This window comes from Montipora capricornis, chromosome 6, assembly GCF_036669925.1.
Source record: "Montipora capricornis isolate CH-2021 chromosome 6, ASM3666992v2, whole genome shotgun sequence".
In the NCBI taxonomy this organism is placed as follows: Eukaryota; Metazoa; Cnidaria; class Anthozoa; order Scleractinia; family Acroporidae; genus Montipora; species Montipora capricornis.
This window is the reverse complement of record NC_090888.1, coordinates 37,366,657-37,374,156: the sequence shown is the minus strand read 5'-3', so window position 1 is coordinate 37,374,156 and position 7,500 is coordinate 37,366,657. Positions and strand designations below refer to the sequence as shown.

Here is a 7,500-nt window from a genome sequence, read left to right as displayed (position 1 = left end):
CCCCAGCGGCATGTAATTATGTAAAAAAACCCCACTCCTATATTTCTATACACAGAAACATTCACTCTAACATAGTATTTTTCATGATTTTGGACGGATGAGTAGATGAGGATACTTCTCGTTATGATGACCTATCTGTCAAAATTAGGGCATTTTTCCCTTGCCCTTTTCTCCGAAGCAAAGTTGGTGGCCCCCAGTTTCTTTTCATTTTTGGAATAAGTAATTTATGACCTAACTTCAAGCGAGAAATGAAACAAATTTCATTGTGGGAAGATTTTCGCGCGAACGTCCTTAAGTACCAATAAAGGGTCCTCAAAGTTGTCTAGGTAGGACTTTGTAAAAGTTATTACTAACTATAATATAAATATTGTTATTATTGGACATTGTTTTGTACGAGTATCGCCTCATCTGTTCAATCAGACATTTTCAGTCTTTCATTTGGTGGTTTGTTTTACAGTTCTTTTGATTCCTCCTGGGACCACCATCATTTCAGATTTGGGCCTCAAGGAAAAACCTACTCATCAAACATTAAAGTTAATGAAGTTGAGGTTTTAAAACCTTTGCAAAAACTGTGGACGATAAGTCTTGCACAGCGTTGGGCCAGAGAAGACCGTGATCAGTCAAAATTGGTTAAAAAATATTTATGAACGTCAAGTACACTACTGCACGACTGATAAAACAACGCAAAAATGTATTTTTTAACTTTTGCTATTTTGGCTGGGCAATACCAGCCTTCATCATGTGTTTTTCAATGGAGATCTAACAAATTTACAGAATAAAAAAAACATTTTTGCGTTGTTTTATCAGTCGTGCATTAGTCTACTTGACTTTCATAAATATTAAAATTAATAATCATAAATACCTCTTACTAACTGAATTCAAGGTCTGTACTTTAAGTTCACACTTGAGCCATATATCATATATCTTACAGTACACACCGAGAAAACGAGGTTAGTAAGATATTTGTTATATCGCTGAGGTAATCAGGAGTGTGAGAATGGAAACTAATTTAAGTCAAGCGGAAGGTTCCACTGCCTCAACGAGTTTGCGTCAAAATCTGAAAAACGAATCAATCTTCTTGGCTTTTTCAGACACCGCAGATAAGCAGCGCCTTTTTCCCAAAAATCGTTTCTAGAAATTGGGGCCGCGGCTTATCTGCGGGAACATTTGAAAAAAGCTGTTACCGGTGTCCAGTTTACCGTCTTTGCGTCTGATCTAATGCCTGCTACGAACGTTCCGCTCACGCTCTTGTTGTAATGCAAAAATCCATGCAAAAACTGTGTTGAATGAAAAAATTCGAATGGATCAATCATATGTCAAAGTTGGTAGAAACGAATCATTCATTATATTATTAAAGTTTACATAACGTAAACAAGACGAAAAACTCGCTAGAGAATGTTTTATCAAAATTTCAAATTTAGCAGGCCCGTACAGCAGGTCGTACTATAGAATCAGCCAACCACAGCACGCATACTATCTGAGTCCATTGTCAGACGCTCATTGCAGTTAATACAAATTGTTTCAAACAGACAGCATGTCAATTATTTCACAAATGTATTACTTACTTAATCCTCTTGGTGCGTGTCTGTACATAAGGGCGTCATAAATGTATTAAGTTACATGTATTTCATGGCTTCAAATCTGCTCAAGCCACAATTTTTCAGGCTTTAATTTTGCTGCTAATAAGTAGCATTCACAACTGCTTTGATTGTTTTAAGACTTGCTCGTTTAGACATTATTACCCTCTACAATTCAAAAATGATTTTTATATCTATATTTTAGATATATCCATTCTCTAAAGGCTTATCATAAATTCCCAAAGTGACCAGCTCTCACTTGGTTTGATAGCTCAGTAGTAGTAGTAGTAGTAGTAGTAGTAGTAGTAGTAGCAGTAGCAGTAGCAGTAGCAGTAGCAGTAGCAGTAGCAGTAGCAGTAGCAGTAGCAGTAGCAGTAGCAGTAGCAGGCATCCTTCTGTCTCGAGAGACAATAGTGTGCACCATGTAATCATTGGGCCTGTTAAGAGCAGCGTCTCGAATGGCTCAGCAGCCCGTTCCTTGCATGGGTGTCCGCTGCGTTCTCCTGCCTCGCTTTTCTCCTTTCTCTCCTTTCCTTCAGCTGTAAGATCCTCTTGTCTTCGCCCCTCTTGACCCCACTACTGCCAGTGTGGCGCTAGCCATCGCGATCAAGTGCAAGCGCCTCCCAGCTCTCTGTGTCAATGCCTGTGAGTTTCAGGTCACGATTGCAGACATCCCTGAAGCGCAGTACAAACATCTCTGACCTATTGGGTGGCATCCTGTAGCCATCTCACCATACAAGAGGTTCTTTGGTATATGGCCGTCCTCCTTGTGACGTTCATGATCGAGCCAACGGAGTCAACGCTTACGAAGCATGAGATGCATGCTAAGAGAACCTGCTTTCTCCAGCGCAGCAACATTGGTGACTTTGTCCTGCCATGTGATGCCCATGATCCGTCGCAAGCAACGCAGATGGAACCTTTCCAGGCAGTTCTCCTTTCTAGCGTATGTCGTCCAAGACCCGCTGCCGTACAGTAAGGTACTGAGGACGCATGCCTCGTATACCTTGAGTTTCGTATTCAAGGTCAACTGACTGTTTTCCCACACCCTCTTGCTCAACTGAGACAAAACGGCGGCAGCCTTGGCGATGCGCTTGTGGATCCTCTGAGTCAAGAGACAAATTTCTGGACACAGTAGAGCCAAGGTAGGTGAATTGATGCTGATAGGTAGAGGAGCCGGGACTCTCTGGCCCATGACGTTAGTTTTCTAGATGCTAGTTGTCAGGCAAACAGCATTTCTCTGAGGAGGTCAGTCTGGACTTTGGTCTTTGCCTTCAGGCGGGACAGACTGATCAGTTTCCCTTCACTCCTGGTTTGCAAGTAGTCCGCATCAATAGCTTTGCTAAGTTCTGCCATGGTCGACTCGGCGTCAAGTTCCTCCAGTACGGGCAGATCCTCAATAGCATCAAGTGCTTCCTGAGAGACTGTGTTTATTTACGGGTTAGAGACTGTTGTGAGTGTTTTGTTTTCAAATACACGCACGTGCTTACTGTACAATGAATGAGAAATTTTCAATACTGCACGAAGGGAAGCTGAGTGCAGTATTGAAAATTTCGAGTTCATTGTACAGTAAGCTGGCTCCATCTCTGTGATGTAGGCATCAAACCAGTCTGTGTTCTTCCGTTCTCTCTTGCGAAATATGAGCAGTGCAGCACTGTAAATGGTGTTACGAAGAGAGCTCCATCTGTCCTTGGCACTCTGCTCATGACGGTACATCAGAGATTCTTCAAGGCGCTCTCCAAACTCCTGGATCTTGTCTGAGTAGGCAGTCTTGCCGGTGTTGATACATGGCTGAACTTTCTGCTTTTTTGTACGTGTCAGTTTCACTCTGGAGGCAATCAGAGAGTGATCAGTGTTCGAATCGGCTCTGTGGTAAGATCTTGTGTTGCAGACATTGTTGATTGAGTCACGCCTGGTGATAACCAAGTCCAGCTGGTACCAATGTTACATACATGCATGCATACATTACATACATACATACATACATACATACATACATACATACATACATACATACATACATACATACATACATACATACATACATACATACATACATACATACATACATACATACATACATACATACATACATACATACATACATACATACATACATACATACATACATACATACATACATACATACATACATACATACATACATACATACATACTTAATTGACCACTCCCCATAGGGGCTTTTCAGGGCCAATGAAACACAATCAACGAAACAATAGAACACAACAACTACAACTGTTAAGAATCCCAACTGGCCGGAGGCAAACCAGTTGGCTATTTACAAGTGCAGCTGGGAAGTTGAACCAGGGAATACCAGGAACAAATTCAAAGAGTGGTCAGAGTGGGTCTTGAACCCGGGATCTCCGAATCTCAAGGCAAGCGCCCTAACCACTCGGCCACACTGTTTTGACCTAGGATGTCTCCATGATACCTTGTGGCATGCTTTGTTCTGCAGAAAGGTGTTCGTCACACACAGGTTGTGGTAACAGCAGAGCTCAAGAAGTCTCTGACCATTGTCGTTCATTTTTCCAATGCCGTGATGTCCCAGACAACTTGGCCATGACTCTCGGTCAGCGTCCAACTCTACGCCAATCGAGCGCGCACTTATAACTCGTAACTGCTGTCTTCCGTGTTGTGCCCTCACCGTGGGGCGAGACTGGAGTTGCAACTTTCCAGGGCGCAAGCCTGAGCGACGGTATATGGAGACCTTGTTCTGCCGCGACAACAGGCTCCCCCTCTCGGCCACACCGACAGGTTCCAGGGGAATGCAACGCATTACACTTTGAGCCGGTTGGCTGCAGGAAATGCTGGAAAAGTAATCGCATTGACGACCAACCGCCTTCGGGGCTCCAAACCGGATTTTCTCTCTGAGTTTACTCCCGTAGCCTTTTCCTTCCCGCAAGGCAACGTATTGGGTGTTATATCAGACTTGCCTATGGCGCCTTTTTACGGACAAAATATCGAAATATCAGTACATCAATGCCATGTGTGCATACATCCATGTTACGTTGCATACATCCATGTTATGTGCAGTAAAAGGTATTCCATTCAACGTGGTACAAGTAAAAGATGTTCAATAAAACTAAAAGATATTCGTTAAAACTAAAAGATGAACGAAAAAATAAAAGATACTTGATAAAACTAAATGATATTCATTAAAACTAAGAGACCTGTGATAAAAATAAAAGATGATTAATCGCGCTTTGATGAGAAACCCTTGGGACTAGTTTACTTGTCAAGATGGGGGATTTGTATTGATTTGTAGCAGAAATTTTAACACATGCAAGGCGCACAGATTTGGCTTCCTAATATCGAGGATATCGAGGATTTGTTTTCCTTTCTCTGGGTAACTTAATCACAAGTGCACACAGAGAAAGACACAACGCCTCGTATGACTCCGCGGAGTTTTTTGTTCGCCACCTTCAAGAAAACGAAAGAACCCTTGCTATTTTAACCCTCAATATCAACGAGTTTTGATTGGCTTTTGTTTTTATTTCTCCACATCAACACCGTAAGAACCACCGTGAGAGATTAAAAAATACGAATAAAATCTTTTTGATGGTCAAAGGGTTTTTCTTTTAAAGTACGAGCGGAATTGTTATTTATGGAATGTAAAGTGGAAATCGATTCTACGTACATTTGTAGGAATTGTTGTCAGCGCTAAAGAAACGAAAGCGTTCCTGACGAATCTTCACGAAGTGAATATAGCACTATTCAAAAGATTGTACAATACAATACAATACATACTTAATTGACCGCTCCCCATAGGGGCTTTTCAGGGCCAATGAAACAATCAACGACACAACAGAACACAACAACAGCAACTGTTAAGAATCCCAACTGGCCGGAGGCAAACCAGTTGGCTATATACAAGTGCAGCTGGGAAGTTGAACCAGGGACTGCCGGGAACAAATTCAGCGAGTGGTCAGAGCGGGTCTTGAACCTGGGATCTCCGTATCTCAAGGCAAGCGCCCTAACCACTGGGCCACACTTGTCCACTCGAAAACGTCTCCCGCTATCCCTTACCAGTCAATGTAATCCCAACGCCTTGCTCGGACCAGCCTAGCCATTCTCAAGATCAATGTACAAAGCATGTTGCCCTGGAAGATTCGAGATGCGGACATATCGAGCAAACTAACAGCTCATCGGCAACGATCTGTGCTGCTCTGAAGAACAGAGCCGTTCCCGGTTGGAAGACGTGCAAATACATCCTTTCGTTTAAAGAGTGCTTCTATGCTATAAAGCCAAGGTATCTTAAAACCATCGGAGACGCTCTTCAATGCACGTTTGAAATCTACCTCATTGACCACCATTTTGAGAATTTAGCTCCAAAGAAATGTGAGCCACGCAAATTTTGGTCAGCGTAGATCACTTAAGGATGTCTGCAAAATTATTCCGATACACGATTACTCACGGTAAATCCCAGACGCTCCCCTCCGATCTTTTTGCAGAGAGTGGGCGGCTGTACTCAGGCTATTTACTGAAATCACTGATGATGAACTTGACGTCAAAGTGAGGGAAATTCTTCAAGCGACACAAACGTCGGCCAACGCATGGTTGAAGGCGGCTTGAGGTACAGGGGCGTGCGCCATCGTATTCAAGCGGCTATCCGAAGAATCGATCCAGTGGTGAGCACTTTACGAGCAACGCTGCAGATTATTCGCAGGGTATATTGTGCCCTATGTCCTAATGATCTGGTAAGATTCTCTTAATAAGTGGTTTCCATACAAGACCTGCTCGCTTGGGGCAAACGAGTAATAACAGTATTCGCTATGGAGTACAGTGATGACGTCGCAAAAACTTAATTTGTGAAATTACTAATTTGGTTGTAATATTCAGAAAGAACAAGATGAAAAATGCACCTCAAGCCGCCTTCAACCATGCGTTGGCCGACGTTTGGTGGGGCTTGAAGAATTTCCCTCACTTTGACGTCAAGTTCATCATCAGTGATGTCAGTAAAATGCTCTGCCATTCCAAATGGCAATCCAAATTCATGCCTGTGGCGGCGCAAAGTTCGCTCTGAAATTCTAAGAATTCTTCCAATGTCGGCCCAACGAAAACCAGCGTCATTATGAAAAGTTTGAAGGTGTTCCTGTAAGACCTGTAGCCTTGAAGCGCTTACCATTTGAATGGAATTTTCGGTAATAGAGGTTTTGAACGGCAGCCATGTTGCATGGCAGGAACAATGGATTCTTTTTCCTATGGGAAAAAATGTTCTTTCTAATGCAAAACACATTCATTGTTCCTGCCATGCAACATGGCTGCCGTGCAAAACTTTTATTCCGGGGAGAATTCAAATGAAACTGTTCATCCCTTTCAGAAAAAAGGTAATACCTTTCGAGGTACATGTATTCCCTTTTTCTCGCTTTGACCGGAATGCCCGGAAATTTCTGTACCATTTGTCCACAATTATAAGTGCCAAAGAAAATAGACCGTTTCATTTGTTTTTCAACGGGAACAACCCGTTTTTCTAGCAAATGGTACAGCACATTCCCATTTTCTTATTCTTAGTACAGAACGTGCAGTACCATTTGTAGAAACATTCTCACCGAAAATTTCATTCAAATGGTAAGCGCTCTTGGCCTGCCAATTAACCCACTCCTTGTTACACAAACCTGCACAAGACGTTCGAGTTCGTTGCATGAAGGTGATGGCGGGGAATTCGTTCACACATTTCCACAGTTCTCACAAAGTCCCTTGTAAGTTCGTTCAAGTCACCAATCAACAATTATATCTTCATTAGGGTAGGATTCCTCAATCCTGAGGGTTAAAATAGCAAGGGTTCTTTCGTTTTCTTGAAGGCGGCGAACAAAAAACTCCGCCGAGTCATACGAGGCGTTGTGTCTTTCTCTTTGTGGACTTGTGATTAAGTTACCCAGAGAAAGGGAAAAAAATCCGCGATATT

General features: G+C 42.5%; 1 protein-coding gene across 1 annotated transcript in view; it reads left to right on the top strand.

The window, feature by feature from the left end:
• Positions 1-7,500, top strand: part of LOC138052054 (inhibitor of growth protein 4-like) — a 42,319-nt gene that overhangs the window by 19,470 nt on the left and 15,349 nt on the right. The gene's annotated exons all lie outside the window — the stretch shown is intronic.